At 33.6% G+C, this 17,816-nt stretch overlaps 1 pseudogene; it reads right to left on the bottom strand.

Annotated features, from left to right (window-relative positions):
* Positions 1–2,860: 2,860 nt before the first annotated feature.
* The window catches only part of LOC126706338 (probable carboxylesterase 2), a 37,584-nt pseudogene continuing 22,628 nt past the window's right edge, over positions 2,861–17,816 (bottom strand).

Here is a 17,816-nt window from a genome sequence, read left to right as displayed (position 1 = left end):
TGGGCGAGAATGCAAGGGTGGAAAAAGAAGCTTCTCTCACAAGCTGGTAAGGAGGTCATGATCAAGGCAGTGGTTCAATCCATTCCCACGTATTCCATGAGTGTTTTTAAATTGCCAGTAAGCCTGTGTAAAGATATAGAAGCCATGATTCGAAAGTTTTGGTGGGGGCAAGGGGACTCGAAGAAGATTCACTGGGTCAATTGGAGTTCTTTGTGTTCTTCTAAATCTGTTGGAGGTATGGGGTTCAGAGATATTCAGAAATTCAATAATGCTTTGTTGGCTAAATAGGTCTAATGATTATTTCACAATAAGGATACTTTGCTTTATCGAGTTTTTAGTGCTAAATATTTCCCTCATGGTAATATTTTGGATGCTTCGGTCCATCCTAATTGCTCCTTTGCATGGCGAAGTATTTTGCACGCCTGTGAGGTCATCAATAGAGGTGCTATATGAAGGGTGGGAAACGGATTATTTATTGATATATGGAACCATAGATGGCTGCCTGAACAGGGACAGAGCAAGGTTGTTTCTCCTCGGCAAGGCGCAAAGATCAGTAGAGTGCATGAATTATTCTATCTAGATACAAGAGTGTGGGATCCGGGTTTGTTGGAGAGATGCTTTCTACCATGGGAGGCAGAGATGATCAAACGGATTTATGTGCATGATGGGGATGGGAAGATGTTTTGGTGTGGCCACTTACCCCAGATGGTAACTATACTGTAAGGAGTGCGTATCGTATGTTGGCAGCAGAGGGGATTAGCCAAAACCCGAGTTCGTCTTTTCCATCTAATGCTGAGAGAGTTTGGAAGGGCATTTGGAAGATTAAAACCCCTAATAAAATTCGTCACTTCATCTGGAGAGCTGCAAAGGATTCGCTGCTAACTAAACAAAATTTGAAGGTTAGACATATTTCGTTGGATGATACCTATGTGATGTGTGATGATCATCCTGAATCTTTATTGCATTGTCTCTGGCTTTGTCCCCATGCTCAATCGGTTTGGAGGTCAGAGATCACCTTTGCTAATCTGTATACAAGGAAGCACAGGAGTTTTTTCGATTTGCTGGATGACGTAATGCAAAACAGCTCAGGCTATCGTGTGGCTCTGTTTTCCACCATTGCGTGGAGTTTGTGGCAGCGACGGAATCGACTTAGGGAGAATCAAGGAACTTGGCCACTGCATGAAGTTGGTGAAAGAGCTAAAGCTATGGTTGTAGAGTTTCTAGAAGCAAACAAACATATCAGTAACCCAGGCTCGAGATTGGTAGCACGGTGGTCGCCTCCACCTGAGAGTTGTTATTAGATCAATTTCGACGCAGCTCTATTTGATCATTTGGGCTGTGCGGGCATTGGGGTGGTTATTCGAGATCATAGAGGAGAAGTTATGGCAACCCTTAGTCAGAAAATTGCTCTCCCTTAGTCAATTGCATTGGCAGAAGCTCGGGCAGCCCATAAAGCAATCACTTTTGCTCAAGAACTGTCTTTCTTTCGTATCTAGGTTGAAGGGGATTGTTTGGGGGTTATTCGTGCTTTGCAATCCCAGGGACAGTGCAAAACCTTGTCAATTTTTTCATGTTCGAAGGGGAGGAAATAAGTTAGCTCATGAATTAGCTAGAAGAGCAGTTTTATCTGCAGATACTGATGTATGGGTAGAAGATCTACCTGATGATTTGGACACTGTGTTCCGATCTGATTTTTATTAATAAAATTTCCTTACTGTTTTCTCAAAAAAAAAAAAAAAAAAAACAATAATTTTGTATATTTGTCTTGATTTATAATTTGTTAATACTATATGAATGCTTATTTGAAGTTTTTAGTTTTTTTTTTTTTTTTTTTTTTGGCTTATAGAAATCCTAGGTCAATCCCTGTTCCCTCAATCCCAAATTATTAGATCTCTATTTTATTTCGGGATATCCCAAATATATTACTCTTTAAAAAATTAATAAATAAATTCTCATACTTACTATTTTCTATTTTATATTATAAGTCAATATTCTTCTTTTTGCTAGAGTTTAAACTAATGCAGATATTTTTGAAATTTAGTACATTTTTATTTTAAAAAAATAATGTATTAAAATATTTTATCGAAACGTTTGAATTTTCTAAACAGGATATAGCATCTTGTAGTTGGGTGGAGAAGTGCATTACAATGATTTCTACTTGCAAGTGTATAGAAAGTTTAATACATATCTAAAGTCACCATAAAAAAAAAAAAAAAAAAAAAAAAAAAAAAAAAAAAAAACTATTTATCATTCGGCCCTACCATAATTGAGTCCACACAATTTCAATTACCATTGGGGGGGTGGGGGGAACTGTTTAGGCCTAAGATAGGTAGGCCCAAGGATTGGTCAAAGGGGTTTGGTCCAAGTAAACCAAGCCTTGTTTGACCCAACCTCTTTGATCAAGTCCTTAATAGAGAGATTCTAGACTACAACTATCAACTGACCAATGGGGCATTTTATTGATCACTGTCTTTCATTCAAAACAAGACCCCGAACTTGACTCCATAATCAAAACATTCAAGTCGTCATTTTTAGTTCATACCAAACTTGTGTGTAATTACACACAAAGTACAAACCACTAAACAACCAATTCCCCGTTACATCAAACCTAATTGGAAAAATCTATTGGAAGTATGTGATTAAATGAATAAATTTATTGTATCTTAATAATTTTAAGTTTTTAAAACAATTAGTAAATTAACATGATATCAAAGGCAAAGATCAAGAATAACTCTCATCTGCTTTAAAAGAAGTGTTTGGAAAGGATATCCATCTTCACATCATGCATTTATTATGAAAAGAAGGCAAAGTGGATGAGAAGAAGAAAGATACATTTTTTGGGACTATATGTACACTCTGCTAGCTTAAACAACAGTATTTTATTAATCCAGACATGATGGTACTCTTACACCCTACTACTTGAACATAAATAATTGGAACAAAACATCAACACACATTAATGGTGTCATTAAACTCTACACACTTCTCATTTCTCTAATCACATAATGACTCAGATTAAAATGTTTCATGGCAAAGAGAATCGATAACCCAACACATAATTCCTATTGTAAAAACCATCACAATTAGCTAGCTATAGCTTAGTTAATTAGCCATGTCTTGGTTAAAGAAAGAAGCCAACCTTTTCAGCAAGATCACTGCCTTCTCACAATCTGGGTTGAACAAATGGAACACGTGCTCTTCTCCTTCTGTCTCTACAATCTGCACCTCTCCATCCCAACCACTCTTCCTTAATGTCTCACAAAAGAGCAACCCCCTCTCTTTCAACACATCCTTCTCTGCAACACAAATTAGCACCCTGGTGCACCCGAGGCTCGACAACCTTGAATCCATTGCTGGGTTTATTCTTGGATCATTGATTCCACTTGTATTAGGACACACAAAAAGCCAATAATTGTCCACTTCACAATCTTTCCTGCCAAAATAGGTATGGACTAAACAAGCCCCTAATATTTTCAAGCCAGCCAAGTCTTCAATTCCAGCTCGAGCCACCATGTTATACACTATATTGCCTCCAGCACTATCTCCAGCCAGAAAAACTCGCTGGAAATCAGCATGGTCATTCAGCCAGCCTTCTGGGCCTTCATTGTTATGATGTTTTGCTACCCACTGAAGTGCAGCCCATGAATCTTCATAAGCTATGGGTATATGGTGCTCAGGGGCTAGTCTATAATCAACAGAGACTGTGATTATATTAGCTTCAGCTACAAGTGAAGTCATATAATTATGATATGTGGGACAGAATGGTGATCCAACTAGAAAGGCCCCTCCATGATAATACACTAAGAGAGGAAGCTTTTGGCCCGATTTGATGGTGCTAGGAATGAAAATACGTGCTGATAAGCCGGTTTCTTGATCGATTAGAACGTCTTTGGAGGAAACAGCATGATCAGAATTATTTGATGAAGGAACCTTGTCGGTGCCAAAGAATCTCTCTACTCTTCCATTTTTGTATGCCCGGAAATATGGACCAAACTCGAACACAACTACTTCAGTTGGTGTTGAATCCATTCTCGAAGGCTTGAAGCTGCGGAAGAAGTTCAATGCACCCTTGATAAATAATTGTTTCAAAGAGGAGTGCGCAATGATAAAAGCTTCTTTGATTCAAGGACTCTATCTATATATATATATTAGTCTGTGAGTGTTACACCTTTTCCGACACCCAAATTCACGGCCTTCTTACGTGTCAACTCTTGATTAGATTTCAGTTTTTTCATGTAGTAGACAGTAGACTCTTGTGAAAGTTTTGAAATCCAATACCCTATGGGGATAAGAATTAGTGCCCCTAACATTTTTTTTATTTAGTAAAGTTTACTGTAACATGGCGTAAAGTAATTGTGCAGCAGGACGTGAATATACCATACACGTGATACACTTGTATACTATTTTACAAGCCTTCAGCTAAGATAAAACTTTTGTACAGATTTTTATCACTCTTGCTGAAAAGTAAATAAAGCATTACTCAGAGTCACAGCCCCTATGGATAGAAAGAAAGAAAAGGTAAGAGTGACGAAAAGCAGTGGGGTTGGTCTTGGTCATATTGCAATTATGCTGTCAAAGTACTTTGCGACGAGATAGGAGCACGATGGGAACTGGGATTTGACGCAACTTTCTGGTGCATGACCAATTTGGTCTAGAGCAATAATCCAATATGATTACTTCTCGCATTTTGGGAAGAATTTGTTTTGGAGCTCAAAGCTTCTTAAAGCCGAGTCCTCGTATCATAGACTATGAAGTCTATAATACAATCTCTGCAAGAAGAATCAATTAGTGCAGTTACCACAGAGACTGAGAAGAGAGATTAGCAATCTGCAATTTTTTTTATGAGAATCTCTATTTTAAAAATGAAATGGCATAATTAATTATCTCAATTATAAAATCTTTTGTAGTGAAATTAGTAATAGCTTTGTTATTTTTGTTGCATAGATTGTTTAGATCATGCAATACATACATAGTCTAAATGACTAGTAACCAAAATCAGTGTAATTGCCATAGGTAGTTCACTTCTAAATAGATGCTTCATCTAGATAATATTACTCATGAAAAAAGAGAAAATACTCAGATCCCTTACTTTCTTTTCCCATATTCACTCATAGTTAAAAGTAATTTACCCACCTCACTACCTATTTCCTCCTTAAGGTTGTGTTTGAATACTTGAATTTGGATTTGAATTTTAAAGTGATGGATTTTAAATGCCTTAATTCCAAATCCGTAAATATTTAAGTATGTCGTATAGATTTTTAAAATTTTATGGGTTTAGAAATTATTTCAAATTTAAGGATTAATGGTCCGTTTGATTGGAGGGGTGAAAAAGTGAGAAAATAGAAGAAATTTTGTTTTCTCTCATATATGTTTGGTTGGGAGAATGAAAAAGTGGAAAGATAAAAAAAACTCATTTGTTTTGTTTAGAAGAAAAGTGAGGATAGAAAATAGAGTTTGTATAAATTTACCATTATGTCTTATTATATAAAACAAAAAGTAACACATCCTAATTTTTATTGAAAAATTGTGTACAAATGGGCTCTTCATGTAATATATATATATATATATATATAAAATCACACACACGCAAGAAATTCAAAAACCCAAAATATAAAATAAAATAAAATAAAGTGATAAAGAAATGAATGAGACAAGATTAAAAAAAATACAAAAAAGGAAACAAGAAAAGAAGAAAGATTTTTCAAAATTGATGGTGGGGCTAGGGGTAATTTTTTCCAAAAAAGCAAAACTTGTTTATATTTTCTTCCCAATTTCAGAAGATAGAGTTTTGGTGGGCCTAAGGAGAAAATTGTCGGACCCCATTATTTTATTCCCTATTTTTCCCTCCCAACCAAACATACCTCTCCCCCATTTTTTATCCTCACCATTTTCAGGCATTAGGGTCCGTTTGGTTTAGTAGATTTTAGGGATGATGGAAGAAAAAGGAGATCAAAATGCTTTTTGGGGTGTTTGGTTTGGTGAATTTTAAAAAGGCAAAATTGGTGGGGCCTGGGTGTGCCCACCAAAATTCTATCTCCCAAAACTGGGGAGAAAATAGAAGAGAAAATTGGAACAAAAAAGAAGGACCAAAAAGCCCACTTGAACTCCTAGGCATAGTTCAAAGGGTCTTCCACTATTTCGTATTTGCATTTTCTTATTTGGCCATTTATGTGGCCCACCTTTATGAGTTTTGGTGGGCCACAAAGAAAAATGCCAAACCTATTATTTTATTCCCTATTATTTACTCCCAACCAAACACGCCTCTCCCGTATTTTCTATCCTCCTTATTTTCACTCGTAAAGGTCTGTTTGGTTTGGTGGATTTTAGGAATGATAGAAAAGAGATGAGAGGAAATGCTTTTTGAGGTGTTTGGTTGGTGTTCTCCTTAAGCCCACCAAAATGTTCTCTCACCAAATTGGGGAGAAAATAGAAGAGAAAACGGAACAAAAAGAGAAGGACCAAAAAGCCCACGTGACCTCCTATGCATAGTTCAAAGGGGTCTTCCACTATTCCGTATTTGTTTTTTCTTCTTTGGCCATTTCTTCTTCCACTAGTTCAAAGGGGTCTTCCACTATGGTTCCTAGATCATGTTCTCATATGAGTCATACCAATAATTGAACTGTTGCTTAAGTTTTGTTGAACCAATAATATATTCTCCACCGTGTACGGTTATGTTGGTAGAAAGAATTTTCCTCAAAAAAAAAAAAGTTGGTAGAAAAATGCTCTTTTATTTTTAATGGACAAAAAAAATTAAGGTAAACTAAAGTTAGGTAGAACCTTTTTTTTGTTATTAAATAAGGCAAGACTAAAAACTATCATAGGTAAATATTTCAAAAAAAAAAAATGGTGGAGCCTTGTCTTAAAAGAATGTGTCATATCATTTCTTTTGGGCACCAATGTGATTTTAATAACAAAAATGCTTTTGTACGATGGTCACTCCATAAGTATAAGTACTTGTGGGGTGTGGTGTGTGGGTGGAGGGACAAGAGTCGAAGTTCAAGTCTCTAGGAGGGAATTTCACACACATATATAAATTTAGATTAGGATAAAATAGAATTTCTATCTTGTATAAAAAAAAATAACAAAAATGCTAGTATTACACACTTTGTCACAATTGTCCTACGTGACAGGCTATAAGTGACTTGTGGTAAAATTTTTGTGAAAGCAAGTGGTACTTGTATTATTATTATTTTAAAAACCATGCTAATATCAAGTTATATTTATGCCCTTCTTATTTATGCACCTTGATATATAATATGATCCTCTAAAAATGGATTAGGAGTGGTGACTAATAATAATGCTCCTTTTAGTGTTTGTCTGGCTAGCTTATTTTTTGCCAACTTATTTTACTATTCAGCTTATTTTTGCTACTATTCATGAGTCTCACTGCACTTTTTAATACTATTCATGGATCTTATTATATTACTTCAACTAACGTTTACCTTTATCTACAATACTTTCAACAAAAATTTTCAATTTCAATAAAATAAGCGGATCCGAAATAGACCCTTAGTCTAAGTTTTTTATTTCTCACGTTAATCATACCCTTCTTTTTCTTTTCTTTTTTTTTTCTTTTTTTTGCTAAAACTAAAACATATGTTCACTAAAAAACAAAAGAACAAAGGAGCCTATGGTTCCTAGATCATGGTCTCATATGAGTCATACCAATAATTGTATTGTTGCTTAAGTTTTGTTGAACCAATAATATATTCTCCACCTCATATGGTTAGGTTGGTAGAAAAAAATTCCTCAAACAAAAAAAAAGTTGGTAGAAAAAATGTTGTTTTATTTTTTATGGAAAGAAAAAATTAAGGTAGACTAAAGTTAGGTAGAACTTTTTTTTGTTATAAAATAAGGCTTGACTAAAAACTATCCTAGGTAAATATTTCAAAAAAAAAAAAAAGTAGAGCCTTGTCTTAAAAGAATATGCACCATTATCATATCATTTATTTTGGGCACCGAGAATGTGATTTTAATATCAAAAATGCTAGTATTACACACTTTGTCACAATTGTCCTACATGATAGACAATAAGTGACTTGTGGTAAAATGTGTGTGAAAGCAAGTGGTACTAGTATAATTATTTATAAAAAAATAAATAAATAAATAAAAAACCATGTTGCTATCAAGCTATATTTATGCCTCAATCAACAATTTAATATCAACTCACCACTTTTGTGTATTCTCAACAAACAAAAAAAAACTCATCACTTTTGTGGTGACTTATAAGTTCTACTCATGATTTAAAAATCTAGACTAGGCCGTCAAGTTCTCTCTAATTTTGTTAGAGCAATCGCATCAATCCATGGATAATCTTGCAAAATACAAAAAGCAGCTCATTTTACATATTTTGACCCAAAAAACACCCATATCAGTGGGTGTGAAATTGTGCATAAATGCACAAGAGTTACAGTAACCATATGCACGGTTACTATAGCTCTTCTATACATTATTTTAATAATTTCTAATTTCACTCCTTTTTTTCTCTCTCTTCTCCATCTTCAAAACCAACGCCCTCATCATCTGCTTCTTCCTTTGATACACACACTCCCGCAAATGCAAAATCAAAAATCAACCACAAAAATCAAAAAACAACCACAAAATCAACAACAGATACCACATAACCAAACACAACCACACACGGACACACCAACAAAGACAGAGAGAGTGGATTGGCGCTTGTGACGGATCAGCGCTTGTGGATCGGCGAGTATCAGTGCTTGGATCGGCGTGCTTGGATCAGAGTTCTTCTCGCCATGCTTGGATGAAGTTTCAAAGAGAAGAGTTTCTCGCTGTGCTTGGATCAGCGTTCTTCTCGACGTGCTTGGATTAGAGTTCTCCTCGTCGTGCTTGGATCGGAGTTTCAAATGGAATAGATCGACGCCATGCTTGGATCAGAATTTTAGAGAGGAGTTTGGAATAGAGAGGAGTTTTAGAGAGGAGTGAGTTTGTTGGAATAGAGAGAGTCTCGTGAGTGGAGAGAGAGAGAGTTTGAGATAAAATAATAATAATAAAGTGAGAAAAATGATTATTTAAATAAAATAGATGATAGAATAGATAAATTGATGTAGATGTTTTGTAAAAATGGGTGTGTAAAATAGAAAAAGTAGGCTTTTAGTGTAAAATAGAAGGAAAGTTTTATACTAACTGATGCAGTTGCTCTTATATGGAACTTTATCCATGTTGGTAGAATGCAAATGTTTTGGCCCATAGTGTGGTTGTTTGGGATCCTTACTTCTTTTATCCTTAGGCCAATTTCCATCTCTTTTCTCACTGCCTCAGTTGTGGGCCTTACAGCTCTAGCAAGAAGAGATGATCCTGGCCCTTTGGGTGTTTTTGTCGAATAAATGTGGTTATCCAATGGGGGAACTATTATCAAAATGGAGGGGCTTCTATTGGAATCCCTATCTAAATTCATAGTAATAAAGCCAATTATGTATTAGGTAGTACCTACATAACTAATCAAAATTGTCACCTATACAGTTGAGCACTATTTTGCAAAAAAAAAAAAAAAAAAAAAAAAAGTCTATTTGCTTTTTATCGGGGCGAAAATGTTTTCCCTCTGATAAATGTGTTTGTAGTTGTGTTGGGGGCCAAACCAAAACTCAACAATGGACTTGAAGCACGACCTAACGGCTATCGGTGAAACTTTTGAGAGATTCACCTTTTTTTTATGCTTTGGCCTAGGTTAGGCCCGGCAAAAGATTATGGGAAGGCCCAAACCATTTCCTACAGAAAACACATCAACACAAATGTAAAAACCCACTGCAATAAAGAAACATCCCAGCAGTAAAATATTCCAATAGTAAAATGTTCTAGCGATAAAATACTCCAGCAGTAAAATAAGACAAAACTGATAAAATGTTCCAACGGTAAAATATTCCAGCAATAAAATAAAACAAAGCTGAATAAACCACCAGCCATTAGTTACTTCATAAATTAAGGAGAGTGTCTACATCTTCAAAATCGTCATCCAAGGAATCCATCGAAAAAAATTCCTCCAATATAACAACATGAAGGAAAAACTCTATAGACACAATTACATTATAGCCTTCAATGGTAAAGAATAAACAAACACTATGGGGTCCATTATAGCGAATAATGGGGAAAATTTAGTGTGAAATGAAGGAAGAGAGAGATTTTCCAGCTAGCACAGCAAGATCACTATTATGCCCAGGTATGCTCATGAAGATAGTATATGTAGTAACTAGTGAGGGTCATTTTGGTAGTTGAGTAGTGAGAGTAAGAGTATTTACTATTTAGCAATGATGCTAGTACTTTCTGCTAGGGGATGGATAAGGGCCTACAGGTAATGATATGAAGGGCATTTATTATCTAAGGGCTGAAGAACTTAGTTTCTAATTTGGAAACTAAAAACTTAGAAGCTCAGAACTTCATTAAGAGCTTAAGAAGATAATTAGAGGAAGAGAAAATAGAGAAGTTTATGAGAGATTTGTTCTTCTCTATTGGTGCGTTAATGAGGGGCTTTATTTATTATTGAGTTTAAGGGGGTATTTAGCAAAGAATCTCAGCCAAAATCTATCTCAATTAGCAAAAAAATTTCAGAAAATCCATCATAGGATTTGGCCGAAAATAGTATGGTCAACTTTAAGGGATTTTTGTTGTTTTGGGTAATATCAGTTGGGGATTATAACTTAGCATTAAATGCTAGATTGTCCTCAGCCAATGAGATTAAAGCATGAATTAAGGCTAGTGATCTTAGTAATCTGCTACTAGTATCAAAGTTCTTAGGGCAAATTGTGTCACCCCAAGCCAAGTGTCAATCTTGGAGCCCTTTGCTGGAAACTCTGTTGAAGATCTCCTTGATGCCCTCCAAACCACATTTCCCTAAGTTTCCCCATTAGGGTTTATGTGCTTGGTTCATGAACTAGAAAATACATATTTTTGACAAGGTAGTGAGCAGTACAGTAGTGATTCCAAAAGTTTCCAAGGTCTAGTTGTGGCTTCCCTTTGCTCCTTGACTGAATTTGTTGAAGAGAAGGAGAGTGGCCGACTTCAGCCTTTATACATCAACAAAACTTTATGTCTTGGCAATCATCATTAGAAATTAGCTTCGCAAGGAAGGGTTTAAGGTCAGCTTGACATGTGTCCTTCTAACTTGATTTGACAAGCTAAAGGTGATTGTAGTAGGTCCTAGCTATCAATCTAGTTGTCTTGAAACTTGAATTGTGACCAGCCTAACCATTTTAGTCAACCACATGGGCCTTAGTTGCTGAGATTTGGCACATGGGCTGGACTATTTCAACTAGTCCTTGTTATTGGGCTTCTTGGGCTTGCACATCCCTACAAAATAAATAGTCTTGCCATAGATTTGCTATATACATGGGCTTTTGTAGTTACAATTTCTTATGGAAAAAATAAGCATACTCTTCATAAATTTTGTAGAAGAAATAGTTTTAAGAGATGGGTAATATGTCATAAATAATTTATGTTTCCCATGAGTTAGCATATTTGCAAGGAAATTTAGTATATCAAAATATGTTGTTGCCAAAGGTTAATTTTGGGCTTTGAGCATAATATATTACTTTTGCCAAATAATATTTGGGATTTGATAGAGTAATTGTTTGCCCAATAGTTTGGGGGGTTTTTGATAAAATGTTGCCAAAGTAATATTGGGCTTTTTGTAAAAGTTGCCAAAATAGTATTGGGCATTTTTTTATGATTGGAAGTATAATTTCCCTAGTTAGAGTTTGATTAGTTTTAAGTTTAAATTATGTATTGTTATGTTTAATTGTTGATTATTTATTTAATTAAGTGAATGTAATGATTGATTTTATTGCACTGTAAAGTTTTAATGTCCTCTATATAGTCATCTTTATTTTAGTTTTTTACTCCTCTTGACCACTTCTTTATTTTCCATTTTTCTTGAGAAGACTTTATTTTCCAAAAATTAAAAAATGAAAAATTAAAACAAAAATATTGTCTATACATATTCATCTTGGGCGGTTTTAATAACTAATAAACACATTCAAATACATAGTCATGATTGTATTTTGATATAAATTCAAAATCTCACTTCCAAAATAACTAAATATTATGTTTAAAAAAAGCGTAATGATCATACATCTGTAATGCATTGTTTATCCCATAATAGGTCCCATTCTTCTACCCTTTCTCGAGAGTCGATGACTATTCATAGTTATTACCTTGAGACCAAAGAAGCGATCGACCCAATACTTTATTTATGTCCTAGTTGATCCCGCATTGACATTAGATATTCAATACCTTGTGAAGTTTTTTCTAATACTCATGTACATAGTATTCTAGATATTCAAGAGGAGAAAATTCTAAAAGAAAATCAAGTTTTTGAAAAAAAATTACATAATCCAAAATCTAAAGCCACAAACCCAACTATTGTTCATGTACAAAATATTATAGATAGATATTCAATAATCAAGAACCAATTAATTTCTCCATCCACACAACAATTAGCTTAAAGCTAGATACTAATGGAATTTAAAAGGAATTTAGTCCTTTGAATTTTATCACTCCTAAAATCCCAAACAATTTCTCAAAAGCTAAACAATCTACAAAGTTATTCGTCAACCAAACAAGCCAACTAAGGTCCAAAACATAAAATTCCAGCCACAAGACAACAGTCTACTTAAACTAATGTACTTTGAAGAATTTAAGTTTCATTTAAAAAATTAAGATTAAAAAAAAAATTAATTGTTAGACCCCAAATTCCATACAACAAAAAAAAAAAAAAAAAAAAATTAAGATTTAAACTCTACTCTCTTTTCTCTTCCATTTTCACAGTTTTTGGGTTACCAATTAGTCCAATTAAATAGTAAACAACAAATTATTAATATTAGAAAAAGGAAATCTAATATAACTAATGTGTATTGAACCATAAAAAGCAAATTATCAAGCACCACTCAAGAAAAACAAAATATTTTTTCCCCTTCCTTCAAAAGTTTCTAAGAAAAGAATGGTTACCAATTGATCAAGTTTTGAAAAACCATAATTTAAATAGACTATCCTAAACCCTAGGATAGTCTACCATATAGAGCTCTTCTTCTTTTTTATGAACCCATATAGAGTTCTTTATATCCTCACATTCCTTTTAAAATAAAAGACTAAGATTCTACCATATCATCAATCCACTACCATAACCATTATTTAATGCTATAAAAAAAAAAAATCAAATTTATTCACCTTATCAAAATTATGAGGAAAATATTAATGCAAGGAAATCACCACGGTGGCCCTGATGGTTTTGCAAAAGAAATCAAACACAACATTCTCTAAGTAATAAAAAAATTTCAACTAAACCCATACTATTTTTTTTTTATTGAAAATATTGTCAATGCATTGTCATCTTGCGTCATCACTTTGTTCTCCATCTCTACAAATATACCTTTCTATTATTTTGAGTTTGTTTTTTTGAAAAACTTAGGTGCATTTGATTGATATTATTCCATTATTTGTTTTGAGATAAAAGATAGAAATACTATGCTTTTTTCAAGCAATCTATATTATTCAAACTTTCGTATAGTGTGTTAAGGTTTTTTTTTTTTTTTTTCTACAACTAAAATTTTTAAGTTCCAAAATTAATTGTTTAAATTTCTCATTTTCTTAAGAAGATTATCATGATAACCAAACCTCATCACAAATTTACAATTGATATTACTCAAATAATTTATAGAGACATTCAAATACATAATCAACTCACTTCTAAAATATCTAAAAATTAACTCAAACCAAAATTATAATAGGGATAGAGAGTACATGTGATAAATAACTCAAAAAACACACCACCAAAGTGTATCATCCAAAGTTAGAGACCAAAAAAAAAAAAAAAAAAAATCATCAATCTAAAATAGAGTTGCAAGAAAGAATTAATAAGAGAGAGAGAGAGAGAGAGAGAGCAATTACCCTTTTTGGAAGAGAATGTGAGACAAATAACAAAATTATATAAAAGAAGATGAGTAGAAGAATATTTAAAAGAAAATATATAGTTGTAAATACCCAATTATCCAAGTCATGCTATATAATAGAATAACATTAAATCATTCTGTAATTTCATAGGATAACATATAACAAACAAAGAAAATAAAATATAAATATAAAAAATTAGAATATAACCAAATCATATCAACCTAAAGTACAATTAAACATAAAAACTCATTAATCTAAAGAATTAAACATCCACAAATATATATATATATATATATATATATATATAAAGAGAGAGAGAGAGAGAGAGAGAGAGAGAGAATATTCACCTTTTTGTGAAGCAAAATATGGATTGAATGGAAGAGAAAATAACAAAATTTTATAGTAAAAAAAAAAAGGGGAGAAGAAGAGTCAAAATAAAAGGAAGATGAAGGGATGTAGAAATTGTAAGGTTAAGATATAGAGTAGTGGATAGATAAAAAGGTAAAAGTAAATAAATGTTGGAGAATGTATAATTGTAAAGTGGCGCTGATGATATGACTTAACAAGAGCGCAGCAATATTAAACGCTGCACTTCAACTTTTAGAGATATATATATATATATATATATATATAGATGAATATCAAACTTCTTGTTTTATGCATACCATGTGCTTCTTTAATTACATAAGTGGTAACATAATCCAATCAAAATAAGTTTTGATATATTTATTTAGAGCATTCATGTCAACTCGTGTAAAATAACGTAAATACTAAAATTTAGCCAATACAACTCAAAAAAATACTCACGTCAATTAATTAACTAGTGAGGCAAAATGAGATTTTGCTATAGTTCTAATCCAAATTTAAGAGGCACTGTAGTTTAGGATAATCAATATTTTACATATCTTTTTTTCCTGACCACGATCTGCTCTCTCTCCCTCACTATATCATTTTCTTCTTGCTACACCAATCAACCAACAAGGATGGCTCCAATACCACCGATTCTACCAACAACAGTAAAATATTTTCAATCTAGTGGATTTGGTTAAGCTCAAGGGCAGGGACGGAGCTATAGGTTAGCATTGGGGGGCCATTCCTCCAACCCTCCCCACACACCCCCCCCCCCCCCCCCCCGGCACAGGTGCCCCCTGAGATTTTGAAAAACCAAGCCTATTGCATATATATATATATATGCAATGGGCTTAAGTTACAATTTAGGCCCAAGAAAAATTAAACCTACCCCCCCAGTCTCCAAACTCTTGGCCCCTTTAACAAAAAAAAAAAAAAAAAAAACACCACAAACAACCCAAATAAAACGACAAATCAGGCCAAACAATTTAATGTACGTGAATAGCAGACATTTCTTCTCTCTTCCTCCATACCCATTTATATTATTTGTGTCTCTGTTTGTGACTGTATTTGTTAGGTTCTAAAGACTTAGGATCTTATGTATTTAAAACTCTAATGTGTATTGTTGGAAAACCATGATCAAAACAAGATGTTTAGTCATGTTTAGACTTGCTCAAAGTTGGTTCATTTATGTAAAGTTGGAACAAGCTGATGCAGAAATCATTTATGCTTCTCGGCCTAGTTCGATTGATCAAAGCTTAGGCTCGATTAATCGAAAATCGGGTCAGATGCGTTTTCTGTAGAATTCCAACTCAGCCCTAGTTTTGTTTTGAAATGTTTAGGGTTTTCTAATTTGCCCTAGGTATATAAGACAAACTCTAGCCACGTTTTAGTATTGCTCATATTGCTATTTGTGTAAATCTCTTGTGAGATCTGTGAGGAGCTTTCCTTTACACAAGTTTAGGATTATCAAGAAGAAGATTTCTTCAAGAGCTTGATAATCATTCAATTGCTGCCATAAGAACTTAAAGAAACACAAGCGGGTGTGCTTGTACTTTCTAAAGAATCCAAAAAAGAAGAAGTCCGTGATTTCGGAGCTTGCACATGGTCGTGTCAGTAAGTTTCTACTGGTGGGTAGCAATAGGATGTTAGTGGTCTAAGTCCTGTTGAACAACTTCGATTCTTTCATAGTGGATTCAGGTTTACCTTGAGGATAGTTAGGTTAAATTCTCCCCAGGTTTTTACCCGTTTGGTTTCCTGGATGATCATATCATTGTGTTATTTATCTTTCCGCTGCTTTGCATGATATGATTGTTTGATTGTGATAACCTAGATTTAGAATTTGAACTAAGTAACAACTTGGCTAATTACCTAGGTTAATCCAATTGTGTTTTTAAGGGATCTAAAAACTATCAGTATTGTTGTTGTGTTTTTTTTTTTTTTTTTTTCTTTGTGAAATATGTTGCAAAATTGTGAAGTGTTGAGTGTGTGTGAGCGTGACCTATTATCACTTACAAAGAGAATAGATAGAGTGAGTAATTACTAAAAAGTTACATAGTAAAGTTAAAGAATGAAAATAATTGTACAATTAATAAAAAACATTTTGTTGGCTAATGGGTTGTTGAGGGAAATGCATTAGCTATAACAAGCTAATAAATTTATAAATTGAAAACTAAATTATGAATTGATAAGTAATAAATTTATAATTAATTTCTTATGCATACTGTCCACATTCTTATATTTGTCTTTATTTAGTAATAATAATTTGTCTATTTGTTCTTATAAAAAAAAAAAAATATTCATTTTGTGAGATTCAATCTTAGAAGAATTTTGCCTCCCCTAACTCGAAGCTCTAACTCCATCCCTGCTCAAGTGTCAAGACAGGCAGTGTTGCAAGAAGAACAGGCAATGGCTTCACCAACTAATCCTACCACCCGCTCATGCTCAAGTTCAAGCCACGAAGACGGAGGACTGAGGAGGTTAGGGATTGGTAGAGACAAGAGAGAGAGAGAGAGAGAGTTGATTTGGGAGAAATAATAAAAATTTGCGTAAAAAAATAATATTTCAATGAAATAGAGTATAAAATAGATAATCAAATGTGGGTGTTTTGAAAAATGATTAGCTAAAATAGACAAAAATTTATGCTAAAGTTGATTTGAATGCTCTTATGGATATAAAATCTATTATATCAAGGTTCGTCCTCACCAATACATATAGAATCCAAGTAAATCATATAATCCTTTTTAACTTATTCTAGTTGTTAAAAAATTTCATCTTTCCCTTCCATAGTTGAAAATGTATATTGTTGGGTTGAGATAACTTAACCCCGGTTAATTAATTCAATTACTCAAGTTAATTAGTTAGGTTAAATTGCATGCAAATCAATCTATGACTAGTATAAAGAATCTTACCAACTACCCTGACCTATCCCAAAATACCAACCTACAATTGAACCTTCGCTCCAATACCCAATTGGACTTGATCTTGTAGTAGCCTTCCTTCCTTTGATGCACAAATCTCCAATCTATCACTAACCATTTATACAAATCCCAGTACGTGACTAACTCCAGCAACTTGAATAATGTTGTTAGCTGCAAAGTTCTTCACTTCATCAATAATGAAGATCAAGAAGCACTTGGTTACAAAATTCTATGGCGTACAAACGTAATAGCTTCTCTTAGAGAAATTAAATCCCTTGATCTCTGTATCTGTGTGTGACGGCTCTTAAAATAAGCTTTATATATGTCTAGGGCTATGAGAAAAGAAACCGTAAACAAATACATAAGCTTGGGCCGAATTTCAAATATGGAAAACTGAAAATCGTAATTTTCAATAGATCGAGCTGTTGTCGAGCTATCTATCTAGCTCCACATTAAGTCTCGATAGCAGGCATCTGTCGAGCTATCTGTCGAAACTTAATGAACAGCTTTTCTTCACTTATTTCTTGGATCAATCCTCATGACTTTTAATACGAACACTTAATATGTTTTGAACAACATATTTCTTGATGTATTAAACTCATCTTAAATCTACCTAATTACAAGTAAAATGCATTTTGTCTAAGG

The sequence above is a fragment of the Quercus robur genome, chromosome 11, assembly GCF_932294415.1.
Source record: "Quercus robur chromosome 11, dhQueRobu3.1, whole genome shotgun sequence".
NCBI classification, from domain to species: Eukaryota; Viridiplantae; Streptophyta; class Magnoliopsida; order Fagales; family Fagaceae; genus Quercus; species Quercus robur.
The sequence above is the reverse complement of the archived record's forward strand: the minus strand, read 5'-3'. Positions and strand labels throughout refer to the sequence as shown.